The following is a 16,062-nucleotide window of genomic DNA, read 5'->3' as shown; positions in this document are numbered from 1 at the left end:
TCCACTCTACCTGGAGCAGCACCTCAGTGGAAAGCAGCAGGTACTCCTTTCCCCTGCCAGCACCCTGCGCTGTTCCCACAGCCACTGCTCATGTGCTGCTGCTCTTCATACACTTGGGAGCCCAGACAGGTTCTGAGCATCCTTTCCTACAACCCTCATATTTGCTGCAACCCCGTCCCTCTGTTCTACTGCTCCCTTCATGCACCTGTTCTCTGCAGCCGTTCAATTCCCCATGGAAAGAAGGTGGCTGGACAGAAACCCCAGGCAGCTCACTCTTGCCTGCCTCGAGCCTATTGCTACCAGGGCAATGTGGCACCATGTGTCATCAGCCTCTGCCTCAAAGGGGTGGTCAATGTCAAGATCATCTTGCAAATTGAAATACAGCAGCAGTCATGTTTATGACTTGAGAGGGGTGTGAGAAGAGCCCCTTCCTGCCTCCTGACACACCTGTTTCTCTCCAGGAATTGAGGACAGCCTGCCTGGTTCAGAGACCCTTGGAGTCCCCCAGGCCCTGGTCTGGGGCAGCTCTGAGAAGCTGGCTTAGTCTGACTAAATGTGTTGCTCTGTGTAAGCAGTGGAAAAGTCGTATTTGTAGTGTTAGCGATGTATTCTATAGCAAAACCCTGTAATAGAAAATTATTTATTTACATGACTATTTGCTTGAAATAAAGAAAGGGTTATAGAAACATAATTTCTAGAAGATAAAACTATCAAGTGCACAACAGCAGCTGAGGAACTACATTTCTTTTACAGCTTGTCTAAAGTGTCACCTTGCAGGGACCTGAGGGCATGTTAAAGTGAAGAGCTTTAAAACAGTGAACAACGAAAGCTAATTCTTCTCCAAAAAAGGCAAACAGGAAACTTGTTTAAAGGACAAAGCTTTCTGTGCATAGCAAGTGCTTGTGTTCACATGTGTGCTCAGGTTGCTTTCAGAGTCTGTTTTTTTGTCTCTCTTGGCTCTGCCTCAAAAAAGACATCTACAAAAACTCATGTATGTGTGTAAGTGCCAAATGTGTACACAGCATCTCAGTCACTTCGGCAGCAAGCGACAGTTAATTCAAACCATGCATTACAGAGAGCTCATCCTTTCATGATAAATGATGGGTACTGATAGATGAGTTATTTTTACATTGAGCTTAATTATGTCAAATCTCAGCCCACAAGTGTGCAGCAGAAAGGGTAGCATTTTTTCTTTCTTACTAATAATCTGTGCTTGCTATTTTTCTTCTGCACTATTCACATGTAATTAAAAGTGACCCAAACCCACATAAATTATATGCCAATTAAAACCCTTTCATCTTTGTTGTTGTGTCATGACATACTAGATATACAAATCTGTAAAAACGACCGCCCCATCTCTTGGCACCTCATGTTGACATAAGTTTAAAGCCTTGAGGAAACAATGACTGAGTTTGCCTGTCTGCATGGAATCAGTTCTGTGCATTTTTCTTGCCCAGACTGTTACATATATAAAGCTCCTCACTTGAATCTTTGATGTCCTGTTTATTTCTCACACGTGTATTATTCTTGTAGGAAAAAGTCAAAGCTGTATACAGAGATACAAAGTGGCTCTCCCTAATTTATGTGCCCTATAAAGAAAACTTCTCCAAAAGGGAGTAACTTCAGTCTTTAAAACATAAAGATCAAATTGTGCTGTTCCCATTCCCAAAGTGGCTTCAGCAGCTGAAGTCAGCATGTCTACTAACAGAAAGGTATATTAGTTCAGTCAGCAGTTTCTCAACCAAAAACCAATTAGTTTACAATACAAATGTCAGTGTTCAGAAAATACTATAGTTACTGTAGAACATTTAAACTTCAAAGCTGCTCAAAAGCCTGGAAATAAAAACCTAAGATGACCACATTGATACCACTTGTTTTCCTTTCACTCCAGTTTGCCCTGTAACATCTTTCTCCTAAATCTCTGCTGTGTTCTCTGCTTGCACTCTGAATAATTGTTCTTTAACAGATTTTAAATGTATTGCTGTTAACTTTAGTACTAAAGGACTAAAGGCTTGATTACAGGATATGTTTAGCACATTTCAGAGGAGTATATGGTTTTCACAGATCAATTTATTGGTGCAGGTGTATAACACACTTTGAGTAAAATGGGACAACATCAAATACTCCCTCTATTTAATTTGGAACAGGGAGCTGAATTTCTAACACCTGCATCTCAAGAGAGTGCCAAAGCCATGGGGTTATTGGATATTTGCAGGAGGGCTACTTTGTGGTTTTGTTTTTTATTAAACTGGCTGTATTTACCCAAATTTTAAGTGGATTCCAAAGCAAATGGGCTTTGTGTGGCCATTAAGTAATTTCCCACACACTTCCACAGCTTAATTCTGCACCACTAGCCCCCTTCCCCTGCACACCCCAGAGGTTTCATGGGGCACTACAGCATGTGATAAGGGTACCTTCTGAGTCACTGACAAATGCACATGGCAGCAAAGTCTTTGCAAATGTCTCAGTGGGAAGAGCTTCAGCTGGAGCTGGCTACTGGCCACAAGACACTGGTCCATCAGAAATCATCCTTCATGCATGCTAGTATTCCTGGGGGTATTTGCCTCTTAGCCATCTTTGACTTTAACTAGCCTGGACTAGTGTCCAGCATTTTTCCCAGGAAAGTTTCCTACTTCACTGGGGATCAGGCCAGATTCACAACAGGAACAGTGCCATAATGGACTCAGTGCTCCACAACTGATACAGAAGGTGGCAGCATCCTTGCTACAGCCAGAGTCTGGGAAGAGACACCTCAAAACAGAAATCTTCAAAATGCCTTGGCCATGACCCTGGCAGGGCTCAGAAACCTGACAAGACTTTGCCATACAGTCCTCTAGACACCCCTGAAATTCCAGCCTATGGAACCCTTCCTACCACTGCTCCATATCTTCGCACTTAATACCCCCATCATCTACAGGACAGCATAAGGCCAAATGCCTCCACCTGCCAGGATCCTCCTTTGTTTGAACACAGTTTTGGAAATCTTCCCTCTAAATGGCTGGGGGCTGGCTGGCTGAGCTCCATAGAGAGGGAGCTGTTCAGAGCCCCTGGCCAGGCAGCATGGCTATACAGCCTCTCTCAGGTTTGTCCAGCTCCCTCCTCTTGCAGCTTTTCTGTTTTGCATGAGACAGTTTTTGTCTCTTTTTCACTCAGACACATGACTCCCAAACCTAGTGACTGTGGCACCACCTGGGTCAGGGTTTGGAAACCGGGTTCCAGTTCTTACTCTGAGATATATTTAGGTATCTTACATTATCACCCAGAGCCTGCATCTCCTCACACTTTGTGTGTATGGACACCTCAGCCAACATGTGGCAGCATTATTTTTCTTTTGCTCTCCAAATTGCCACTTATGCCTAGGAAAATGTAACAGTTAAAAAACAAAAGGGATAGACAGACAGACACCTCTTTTGGAACACACAAGAGCTGGGGCTGGGGTCACTGTTATGAGTAAAACAGCTGAATTCAATCTCCACAGGCTGAGGAACACGTTGAGTGCAGATCGCCCACGTGAGCTCCCTGAGCAAGTAGCAGTGTGACCATTCTCAGTGGGAGGACCTGATGTGTGGCATGTGGCTCTGCTCATCCAGCACAGGCCAAGCCAGGTAAAGCATGTCCAGAAGCACACGTTCAGGCATGCAAAGAACTCACTGGATACAAACGTGGGTGTTGAGGTATGTAGGCACCTCTGCGGTGAAGAGGAGGCAAGCAAGATTTCTTAGTATCTAAGGTTCAGACTTAGCATGTGAAGTGACTCGTCTTCTAGGCATCCTCGTTCCTCCTTGGGATTAAGTCCTTGAAGATGATCTAACAGAAAGTATCTGCTTCTCACCTCAGAGGACTGCCAAATCAAAGACTCAGAGAGTGCCTGTTATTCTATGCACTTTTCACACACCCAGCACTAATTGCTCTTCTGTGATTAAGGAAAAGTGTTTCATCTATATATACAAAAAAGCACAAAAACTCCAGATGAAAAATACTGCAGAGTTAAGGAGAATTGGTTGCGTTTGCATCTGTTCTGCAGAAGTAGACATTCCTATGAAGCTAAGCAAAGGTCTGTGTGCATCTCTTGTTAAATCAATCCATCTAGAATTAGTAATGGTAGGGGAAATACCACAGACAGCAGCTTCTGTATTTATTTCTGGGAAACTTGTGCTGTTAGCACTGTCTTTGCACTTGGCTTTGCAAGGGGAAAAGCAGATGTCTTTCACTTATTTTGATTAAACTCACACACTTTCAGCAGCTTGTGCAGCAATTGCACCTTTTCTTTAAGTTTTAGTCCATCTCAGGCACAGGCAATAGCAGATGAAAGTACATCAACAGTTTGTTAAATAAATGGTAAAAACACCCACAACATCAGGGCTGAGGGAGCATCTCAAGTCTTCCCACTCAAATCTTTGTGCCAAATTGTTTAAAAAGGCACGAACAGAAAGTTCTGAAGAAACAAAACAAATCCAGACATCATGCTTTCCTCTCATTTTCTTTCCTTCTGTGTTTTAGAATTCCAGAAGAAAAGGCATGCATGCAGAGAATTTTTTTTTTTTTACTTTAGCTGCTAGACGCATGTATCATTCCACTGCTTTTGTCTTATTTTTGTCACATATATTTTAAGAAATAATTTTATGATGCTTCTTACGAGCATCTCTCAAATTCTCCAGGGAGCCTTGCATAATTAGCAAGATCTTACTGTATTAAGAAGCCAGAGCACTTTGGTAAAGGCATTAAAACAATGCCAAAGTTGTGCTGGATGTTGAGCTCAACTACAGTGTTTTGTTGAAAGCAAGCACTCCCTCCCAAAGCAGCCAGTGGCTCTACCAGCTGTAAGCCCATCACTTCGCAGTTGCAGACTCTTGCAGTGATGCCATACAAAGCCTTTTGAGCTGCTACAAACCACAACAAGTTCAAAACCTGACTCATGTCTAGAACTTCGACTCACTCTGTTGCTGCCTTAGTCACTGCCAGCAGCCCTGCATGCATCTGCTAATCCTGCGGTATCCTCAGCACCATTCCCTCCTGTGGGAAAGCCCTGGTTAGTCACACTCGCAGCAAGGCAAGGTATTGTTAGATTTCTCTTACCATTGTGCTGCTTTGTTCTTCTTGCACTCTCATCTTAATGATGGTGCGAGCTGTTGGCCTTCCGCACTTTCTTTGTGCCTATGTAAATTCAGTGTTTGATGCAGAAGAGGCGGAGACGATTTCTAAGTCAAGGGGCAGGTGTGAGTGAAAGGAGCAACCCAACAGCCAAACTATTTGAAAAAGAAACCTTTAATGTCTCATCAGCTCAGCACTAAAAAAAAAAAAAAGCCTTCATAACTTGCCTCGAAAACTGGAAAAACAGGGTGTCTAGCTATAATTTAAGACATTAATAACAAGAAGATACTGCAGTTCCCTGACACATTTTGACTTTTGCACGGTGAAATGCTATCTTAAAACTAGGTCTGATTATTCAAATGTGAAACACGGTCAGTGACAAAGAAATTACAGACAGGATTAGCCCAGGCTAAATTTTAGAACACACCTGACAAAACGGTTCTTTCCCTTTCCTAAATGGACGTTCTGACAAGGATATTTGCAATGTAACAGCTTTACAGGATTGACCATGTTCTTCAGAGGTATTTAGTGGCTGCCATGAGCAGCCCTAAGACTGCAGCCTAGGGGTGTGACACCCCAATTAACAAAACAAGTTTCAGCAAAAAGTATTTTTTACCTACAAGCAACGAGTATACGCTTTTTCAGTCTGGAAGTCTCCTTTCCAGCACAGAAAACACAGCAAAGCAAGAACAAACACATCCTGTCATATGGGAACAGAGAGCAGTACAAGCCATCTAAATCTCCACAATTTATTTTTATTACCCTGGCCTAGAAAAGGCTTTCAGGCCTGGAGTTAAAGCTTAAGAACAGGAGTAGCTAACTTGCCTTTTGTGGGACAATGTGACTATTTGAAGTTGTGTGTGTACTTATAAGCTCCACCACTGTAAGTTATGATTTACAGAAAACAGTCATATAAGGTTTCCTCACCACAAGCATCTTTACAGTCATCATGGAAATCTCAACAAGAAACCAAAAGTCAAATTTCTTATTGGATTTATTCCTTCTGCTGAAATAATCATTTAATTTTTTTTTTTTCCATGGCTGACTCATCTAGAAGATTTTTATAAAGTTAGTAGCAAATGCAAGCATCCTGCTCTTGGCACCTTCAAAGCTATCACTTAAAGATAACAGTGTTTTCTTTTAATCTTTTTTTTCATTACTGAATATTATACTTACAACAATCCTGCTTTGCTACAGATGGTTTCCTGTTGTTTCTGCCAAATGTGAAATCACTATAAAACTTGAAAAGGTTCTGATGCTGTCACTGCATGAAAAATTACATCTACAAGGGAAAATTAAATATGAGCCTTAGCCTTTAATTTCTTTAATCTTACTTAGTAAGTGAACTTCTTTACTCCCACCCCCAACTCAAAGCTTCCGATACCATGACCTGAAGGGAAAAACACAGCTATGTATTTTAGTCAGGTATAAAGCCTTCATTAACAAAAACAAAAAAAGAGGAAGGGGAAGTAGATAATTCTCATGTCCAGACCAACCAAACAGCCACCAACTCCAGCTGACAAGAGCACTGCCTTTGGCTCAGTTTCATAAAATACGTAAAGCCATTTGTGCTAGAAGACAGTGAAGTTCCTGTTTTCAGTGCTATAATAAGGAAATCTGTCACCTTATCAGAAAAATTACTAGAAAATGCCTTGTGTAACCCCAAGGGGACAGAGCCTTTGCTCATTGCATTGGCAAACCTCAGTGAACTCAGTGACAGCTTTATTTGGACACAAAAAGAGTATTAAGAAACACTGCAAAGAAAAATTGAATTTTATACATATTATGAAGAAAATTCTTGATGCTCTGATGCTCTCTGTAGGCATAGATTCAGTATTAAATGGGCAAAGGGCAAGGAAAAAGGTATTTTACCAGAAAAGTAACTTACTAAGGCACATAAAAGTAGAGCATCAATGAACAAGTGAGCTTCGCAGCTCTCTCAAATTTCTGTTAGTATTTGACTGGCATCACATCAACAGACTCATTTTCTAGTAAAAAGAAATCAGGGAGCATTTAACCACATCCTTCTAACAACAAGGTAAGACTGTGCTCACTGCTGTGGATCTGCCTCTACAGGCACTGGGGGTAAAGAGAGTAAATATGAGAAATGGCTCTGTCATTTTGAGTGTATTTGTCTTCTGCAGTACATAGAAGGTCTGATATCCTAGAGTTCTTCAGCACAAGAAGCAAGTGCTCTGTATTACACTGGAGATTTGGCAAGCACCCATTTCTGCAGGAAAAAAGGCATTTAATTGTAATCTCACCCAACCAAGACATTGGACCTCAACTTTCCAGCTGCTCAGACCCCTACTATTCATTCTAGGGTTTGGATCTGATACTCATTTGCTACAAGAGGAGTTTCACTCTTGGTTGGAAAGAGAAGTTGGTGGGATTTTATTTTTTTTAACCCTGCTGTGGAAGCTGCAGTTTAAAAGTGGAGGTAGAGGTGACATTGTGGGCAGGAGTGAGTGGAAAGTATGTACACTCATCAAGCTGCAACCAGATGTCTCATCTACATGTGGACGTGCCTCTCCCATGTGCTGTACCCCCAAAGGCACCACTCACTGCCTCCTCAAAGTTGCTCCTGGTGTTTCCCCATGCACAGATATTTGCAGCAGAGATAGTAATTTGTTTGTTTAGTCTGACTTCCACCAAAGCTAAATTAGAAACAGCCTTATGCAAGCTCTGGGAGACCTGCACCATACTGGGCACATTCCTATAGTTCAGCCCAGCTGTGGCTCCTGGTTCATTGTGAAGATATCCAGGTCTGGGAGAGCAGGGTGCAGGACACCTGTGAGGCTGACGTGCTGGACCTGCTGCTTTCTCTGAGAAACCCTGCTTGGTGCCTGATTTTGATATCTGTGAAAACCACTGACTGATCACTTCTTTTCTGGGGCCAGAAAAACATTCACAGACAAGCATCCTTTATTTCTCCTTTGCAGTGTAGCCTGTGTGCATGGGATCATGGAAAAAAATCAGAAATTGACAGGCAGGTTGGATATCTTCTGACATGACTGGACAGTCTCCTGTTGGCTTTACTGGAAGTATATTGAGCCCATTTATATTAGTTTTATCAGGTTGGGGATTTTGGTTGGTTTTTTTTTTATTTATTACCAATTTTATCATTTGGTCACCAGCTGAATTATTTGCACCTTTCACATCCAGTTGAATACCACAAAGTGCTAGTACTGGATTTTTCTCATAACTGGTTAGAAACCATGATAGAAAACATAACCCTGCCACATCAGAGACGTTCTTCATATACCATACAATATTTGCATCTAGGTTTCCTTGTTGCTAGCCAGTGCCATCTGTTATCTGTTTTGGTCTGCTTATAAGAACTTTTTTTGAACAATTTTTGAAAATTGAGAGCAAGACAAGAACAATGGCTTTTTCCTTTGTATTTTATGTCCCAAAGAAACCAACTGGATCTACACATGCACAGAACATATACCCCTCCAACTGGCAATATATTAGCACATGCTTTTTCTGTATGGAAAATTTAAAGAGACAAGACTCATCACGGGGAAGTATTTCAATTTAATGAAATAAATCTGTGCCCCACAATGCCTGGATGCTCAGCTTTACTTTTGTCTCTCTTGGAGGGTGTTGACACTCAGACTTGGTGATGGAATAAATGGTGACAGCTGAGATAGTTACTGCCCACAGCTGTGTGCTCTGTCCCTCTCTTGGAAATTATTACCCTCCTGCAGCTGGCAAAACTGGATGCTTCGTGAAACCAGCTTCAGACTGCCAGACTTCACGCCAGCCTCGGCTTATGCGGATCCGCCAGCCCATAAACTCCTGTGGCTTGGAGGTGAGCCCACAAGCCATTGAGACATGCCTGCTGTGCAGGTGGTAAACACTCTGAAAAAAAGGGGGTGGCCAGTTGAAGGTGCTGCTGCTTTGCTTGCCCCCCTGTCACATACCACTGTATGGGTGGCAGCCCACAGATCGTTCTTTCCTATTTTTGTAAATACAAATGTGTCTAACTCAGGGCACACATTGTCACCAGCTACCCACTGAGAGAAGAAATGGCAAATTCCCAGGTGACAAAAAGAGAACATGTCCCCAGCCTTTTCGTTTTTTTGTGGACTCTAGCAGGAAGACAAATGTTTCTTAAGGATGGTAATTTTAAGTTTTGCTTTGCTATAAGAGGTAGATTGAAGTCTCTCGTGTCTGAGGTTGCCGTCTGTTTCATAGTTCCTAACTAGAGCAGGCTATAAAACAGCACCAGGTACTTTAACAGACTCTGCCTATTTTAGCCTTTGATATCATCTGTTCCTCATATTTTTGCAGTCCCAGTGTTTCTCTTCCAAGATGTGTGATATAGATGTACAGGGTCTTTTAGTCTTCTTTTCAGTGACAGCAGCTAAGTTCTAGAAAGCCTCAATTTATCAGCTATTCTGTACTGTACATATTTTTCCCTCCCTGATCCTTCTTCCACAAAGTAGATTGTGTATAGAGTTCCAAAAGAAAAATGGGCACGTCTTAGGAATGCATCCTTCTAACCTAGATAATTACAAATACATAATCCTGAACTAATAAAATGGTTCTTGCTTCAAATAAAATGTAAAATTCTGACACTCAGTCTGAAAACAATTGTATGCTGCTTAACTGGCACTTCAGTAGTTTTTGCTTGTGATATATCCAAAGGAAGAGATGGATGCACTGAATTAAAGCTCTCTCATTATTTGTGCATATGTTTCTGCTTTGGTTCCCAGCCTGCTACATTGCTGTACAGAGGATAAAGCCTAGTCTTCATATACAACACAACCTCCAGGGGAGGTAGGAAAAAGAGTGACTGTTTCCTGGGTTCCTTCTTACCAAAGAGCTATCTTGGACTTGGATGCAGCTAAGTTTTGCAGCACCATATCCTTCCAGGCTGTAAAGCCCAAAGAACCAGAGACTCATTAACATGATCTTCAGGGCATGTACATTCATCAGCAGCTGCACAGCAGAGACAAAGATGGCAAGAAACTGGAACTCATATATCTTTATATGCCAGGCTCCAGTAGGGAGCAAGTGAAACACTGAAGATTGGTTGGGAAGAGCTGGATGCTGAAGGGTAGCAGCTAGATTGATCTTAATCTTTAAGATCAAAAGAGTCTCAGGTCCATCAACATCCAGGATGCTGCAAGTATAGTCAAATAAAGTTTTCTGAACTCTGATGCTTTTTCTCCCCAGTTCCCCCGTAGCCATTGACTGTATCAAAGTTACATTCTCAAAACACAGTATACTGTACATGTTTATTAACAGAGCAGGACCCTGGATAGTCAGGTTCTTAGCTTCTTCCTATACACAGCAAGTGAAGCAAGGATCAGCTGAGATACCACCAACTGCTGGAGAGGTTCCTTGTGGGACAGGGAATGGGACAACATCAACCTCCTCAAAAATTATTGCTGCGATAAAACTTACACAGCTCTGGTAGTCCCTTCTGCCACATAAACTCGTACCAGCCATCTCCTCCCAAAGAGCAAGCAGGAAGAATTTAAGGCACCAAAAAAAATATTAAAAAATCTCAGCTCTGCAGAACAGAGTCTGGAAAAGAATGCCAGAAACTCTGTGAAATCCACCAGGGACTTAGCTATTGATTTTGCACTGCAGATGGTCAGACATTATGGTAATGTGGCAGTGTCAAACCTGTTGCTAGATTCATGGTGGGTGATTCAGTTCAAGCATTGTGGCTTAACTTCACAGAATGACACTTCTGACATTTCAAAACTAGCACTCGCTTGCGTCAGATCAGGAGGATGTGGCCCTGACTCCATCTCCACAGAGATTTGAAAATCCACTGGCAAAGCTTTAACTATTTCATAAGACAATGGCAGATAATGCTTTTTAAGTAGTTGTTGTTTATCTTTTATTCTTTTGTTTCTAATGGACTCCTTCTGAATTTGAAAACAATGTCCTCTCTACTTTTGTTCTGAATTCCCCAGTGGAAAGAAACTGAAGAAGCTGATCTACGTCAAGTCAGAAGAAATGTGTGCAAAGTTAAAATGATTCAGGAAACAGTGTTTGATCACTGAATGTTGCCAAAGAGCAAGCAAGAGCTAAGCAAACCACCCTTGTGGGAGTTCTGCCATTGACTGCAAGGGCCCAGAATCTTATCCATTTGTAATAGAAGTGGATGAGTGATAAATCAAACAAAGGAACAGCAAGTTACTTGGCTTCCAAATAATATTTGTATGTTCTAGTTTTTGCTGTATGAAGGTTCTTAGTTTTCTGAGACAAGTACCGTCAAACACTTTGTCCATAAAATGACCATTGGCAGAGGTCAGTTATACCTGGTGGACAGTTTTATATACCACAATTCCATCCTTGTTCAGTAATATCTAATTCTTTACAGGGACTTATCTTCTTGGAATATACATGGCAAGAAAGTGTCTCTGTTTTTGCAAATACCTCCCTGACCTACTGACACACCAGCCAGAACTTTTCTACAGGTTATGAAAGAAGGGTTTTCTGCACCAAGAGCTGCTGTTTCAGGACCTGTTGAGTTAAAAGGGGTACCCATTACCTTCTATTGCGTCATTAAATATATACTGGGCCTTGAGGACCAGGTGGGCACCAAAAGGCAGTAAAGGCCTGGTTTCCGAACAATCAGAGGTAGAAATGAGATTTTTACAGAGTGAATGGGAAGGCTGGTCTACAGTCAGCTTCACACCAATGACTCATGTAGGGTGGGGCCATGCTGGCACCTCTCTGGTTATTCTGCTATAGGCAGTAACTCACGTTGCAATTTATCTACCTTTTAGCTGAAAAGAGAAGTAGCATAGATATGATCTGAGACCCAGTTCCATCCTAGCATGGTTAAAGGAAACAAGTCTGTTGAGGATATTAGAGGGGAATTCCTCCATTGATGACAACATGAGAAAAACATTATCTTAATATTAATCTTATCTTCAGAAGCTTATGCTGCTATTTTTTGAAAACTGAGTCTTGGATCATTTATCTAGCACAACTATATGGGATCAGTTAGAAACTTTAGACTCTTAAAATATTTCAGTTTTCCAAGAAATGACACCTTAACACGTAAAGTTGAAATGTCCCACGTGAAGTAATTTTTAGAGGAATTCTTAACAACCCTATGTTAAAACTGCAATCAGCACAACATTTTCAGTGAGATGATTTCCATGCCACACAATTCAGTACGATGCCTTAAAAATGACCATCTCACAATCCTATGTGAAAAATTAAAATATCACATGTTTTTCATCTAGCTGCAATAGAGAAAAATCAGTCTATTTATGCCAGTGGTTTTCTGCAAAAGCTATCTATGTACTTAAAAAAAAAAAAACAACAAAAAATCCTGCTGGCTTTTTTCTGGGCACAGTCTCATCTGAGCTCTTTCTTGTGGCCAGACTACATTATTGCAAACAGAACTCAGCTACGCTGTGCCCTACCAACCAAAAGAACTGGGCTAAGATCTGGTAACAGTTTCACCATTGTCAATGATGTCCAGTGAAAATGGGTTCAAAGGAGGTTACCTGAAAGTGGAATTGCTCCCACTGAGTGGTGTGGAGCCAAACTTGCTGATGCTGAATATATTTCCTTTGTTTGTCAATTCTTGTCTTTTTTAATCTCTCAATTTCTTATCAGTACTGGTCTTCAATAGAGGACATCCAAGCTTTCTTTCTTTTAACTTTGTACAACTTAGACGTTTCTGAGAGAGAAGAACAAAGATCTGAATAATCCTGATAATAGTCATGGGGTTTGACCCTACTTTGCACAGTTGCATTAATTTCCTTTTAAAGTTTGCAATCTCCCATGATTTTTCCCATAGAGCTGCCAGAGATTTCCATCACTTGCCCAAAACCTTTCAAGACCTATCATTCTAAACTGCAGCATACAACACCAACTCCCACCTCTGCTGTAGAGGAGGGGCAGCATGGCCATTGGCCTTGTCTACTCAAATGAATAGCAGCCAAAAGTGTGAAAGATTTCCTTGTAGTTTGAGGCATGTAGAGAGGTTTGGGAGTGGCACTCCAAGGAGGTGGTCACCAAGCTCTTTGGAATTGCTGTACTATTGATGAGGATCTCACCCCATGGGGGCTGATCCTCAGTGCCATCCATTGCCCTTTCATATAATATCTAAAGCTTCACCGTTTGTAAAAATGAAAACACCTTTCTCTTAGACATACCAGTGTCTAGCTGCACTTTTTCTAATACAGAAGTATCAGCACTGTAGCTGCAGCAGCAGCAGCAGCTAAAACCACCCAGCTCAGTACAAATGACAATCCTTGATAGTTGTGCAAGGTTCAGAGAGGCCACTTCACCACTGGAACAGGTTCTAGTCCCAGCAGAGCTCTCTGCTCCCCCAGGTACAGCTGGGCATTTTAAAGCTACTTTGCCTCTACATATGGCTACAGAGTCCTGTGCTTGGAGCAGGTATGCAACACCACTCTGCCCATGTAGGCAGCAGCCTGCTTTCCTCTCTGGACCTCAGCCTCACAGTACCCTTTTAGAGAGAGATTGTGGAAGCAAGGAAAATGAAAATCGGCACGCTATGAACATGTATTCACATGTGTATGCAGTCAGCCACAACACTATCAATACTGTGATATTTTACAAGTAGTGGTTGGGATTTCAAAAGTATTGTAGCAGTGCAAAAAGTACAGGCAAATTAGTTTGCAATGTTAACACAAAACCTGAAAGAGCAGCTCCGCTAGCCTCTGGAGAAATTTATACTTCTATTGAAATAAAGAACCCACTGGATCCTCTAGGGTTTAGAAACCATTCAGAACATCAGTACTTCTGATAATAAAAAAGTCTACCACACACTGTGTGAAGAAACTAACTTCTAGCCAAAGGTACTACGAGGAACTGTAGCTACTTTCTAGCATTCACAGAAAAAAAGCAGTTCTTTAGTCTTATGCTAAGAGTAGAGAAACTCGCAGGATGGTAGACTTCTTTCAAACGAAGCCTAAACCCAACACGATTTCCAGCCACAGCCTTCAGTGACATCCCTGTAACAGAGTGGATCCCGTACCCGAGGCATGCTGGCTCTGGGGAGAGGCAGCCGACGTACTCGACGGGAGCCTACCTTGCAGGGAAACGGGAGCCTACCTTGCACAGACGGGCTCACGGCCTCCGAAGCCCGGAGAAGGGCCGCTCCGGCGGGCACGGGGAGCGGGATGGCCGGATCCGCTCCGGCGGGCACGGGGAGCGGGATGGCCGGATCCGCTCCGGAGGGCAGAGGGAGCGGGATGGCGGGATCCGCTCCGGAGGGCAGAGGGAGCGGGATGGCCGGATCCGCTCCGGAGGGCAGAGGGAGCGGGATGGCGGGATCCGCTCCGGAGGGCAGAGGGAGCGGGATGGCCGGATCCGCTCCGGAGGGCAGAGGGAGCGGGATGGCGGGATCCGCTCCGGAGGGCAGAGGGAGCGGGATGGCCGGATCCGCTCCGGAGGGCAGAGGGAGCGGGATGGCCGGATCCGCTCCGGAGGACACGGGGAGCGGGGTCCCGCTCGCTCGGACTCTCACAGGTGCCAGCGCGCGTCTCCTCCGCCCGCAGAGTTTGTCATGAATGTCCCCAGCTGGGTCCCGGTGAGCACAAACACCTCGGAGCCGTCAGCCCACGGCCCCGCGGTCCCCTCGCAACTTCTTCTTCCCCTCGCTCTCCGCTGAAAAGTTCGGCAGAGCCGCGGGTGCCGGAGCGGGCTCTGCTCTGAGAAAACTCGCCTGCCCCACCTAGAGGAGCCCCGCAGGATGAGGAGGAGTCCCGCGTCCATGCCCGCTACCGCCGAGCTCGGGTTTGGCTGGGGAACAGAAGGTTTGATCTGGTTTGGCTGAGAGAAGGGGAGCCAGGGGAATGCTCCTGAGAGCAGAACTGAGGGGGAAGTTTGATGACTGAACTGGTTCAATTTAGTGAATGTTGCTATGGCAAAACCAAACTATCCTGCAGAAGTACCTGATTTTCAGATCATTTGGGGTGGCTCCTCTGAAGCCCACATCAGTTTCCTATTTTTCAATCGCAGTTTTGAGACCTTCTGGACTTCCCACAGGACTCTTACCAGGGAGGGACAGCATGGGAGATATCAGGAATCACTGGTTCCCCAGGAGCACACACAGCTCCCTGCTGCTTCTAGAAAATTCTAAAGAATAACATAGATGTTTTTCAAATGGAAAATGTCATAGCTACCTTTCTGAACTATTGATTCTTTTCTTCCCAAGAAAAATTGAGATATTCTTATATAGTTGGGCTTTCTAAAGGTTGCAAATTCCTGTTGCCAACTAGCTTTGTGTAAGGGAATTGCCAGTATTTCTGCAAAGACAGTGTTCCTTAAAATCAGAAAATGTGAAATAAGCTACCCAGATAGAATTATTTATCACTGAAGTGAAAAAAAAAAAAATAAATAAAAACCACGCAGCTCACCTGCAAATGGCTTGGAGCAGCTAGAGCACTTAACTTGGAGGTCATAAAGGAGAAGCATATCAACACTACACCTCCTTTTTAGGGCATGCAATATGTAGTATGAAAAACTGAAAGTGCTTGATCGGTGGAAAAGATTTTTTCAAATGAGACCTTTCAGTCTTGTTGGATAAAAGATTCTTAAGTGTGTACTCTGGTGTGCTGTTCTTGCCATTCTGCAGCTGACCTTATAGTCACCAAGGCATGCACTGAAAGCAGGGGTGCTTTGGTTCTTATCTAACACCCACCAAACTCGATAGTATGAATCAACATTAAAATATATTTGGGAATTTTTAAATTTTATTAAGAAACATATTCAGTAGAATGGTTCCAGTTGTCAAAAGCTGATCCTGGACTACACAGCAAGTTGATTCCTTTTTACCTGCAGAGAAGAAAAGATTACGGGTGGTGTTACTACAACAGACAAAACATGGCTAAGCCTGTATGACCTTCCATGAGGACTGCTTCTCTTAGCAGCAGGTGAATTGTTCCAGAACCCAGCTCCTTTCTGAAACAAAGTTATGAGAGAGACAAGGATGAAGGTGATAGTATCAGGGCA

The 16,062-nt window shown here is 43.0% G+C and overlaps 1 protein-coding gene and 1 long non-coding RNA gene across 5 annotated transcripts in view; one reads left to right on the top strand and one right to left on the bottom strand.

The window, feature by feature from the left end:
• Positions 1–14,780, bottom strand: part of EDAR (ectodysplasin A receptor) — a 73,266-nt gene extending 58,486 nt beyond the window's left edge. Inside the window, exons 1-2 of one of the 4 annotated variants that reach the window (XM_086880303.1) lie at positions 14,161–14,761; positions 12,582–12,757 (exon numbers count right to left, since the gene is read on the bottom strand). The gene's annotated coding sequence lies outside the window, so the exon portion shown is untranslated. Of the gene's footprint in view, positions 1–12,581; positions 12,758–14,160 lie in introns of all 4 variants that reach the window. The other 3 variants (XM_086880305.1, XM_086880304.1, XM_086880302.1) reach the window with 3 other exon arrangements.
• Positions 8,753–13,911, top strand: LOC147654030 (uncharacterized). The gene is made up of 2 exons (XR_015284282.1): positions 8,753–8,908; positions 9,816–13,911. It is a non-coding gene; the product is annotated as an uncharacterized LOC147654030 (long non-coding RNA).
• Positions 14,781–16,062: the final 1,282 nt, after the last annotated feature.

Source organism: Cyanistes caeruleus, chromosome 3, assembly GCF_971803275.1.
Source record: "Cyanistes caeruleus chromosome 3, bCyaCae1.hap1.1, whole genome shotgun sequence".
Lineage (NCBI taxonomy): Eukaryota > Metazoa > Chordata > Aves > Passeriformes > Paridae > Cyanistes > Cyanistes caeruleus.
The sequence above is the reverse complement of the archived record's forward strand: the minus strand, read 5'-3'. Positions and strand labels throughout refer to the sequence as shown.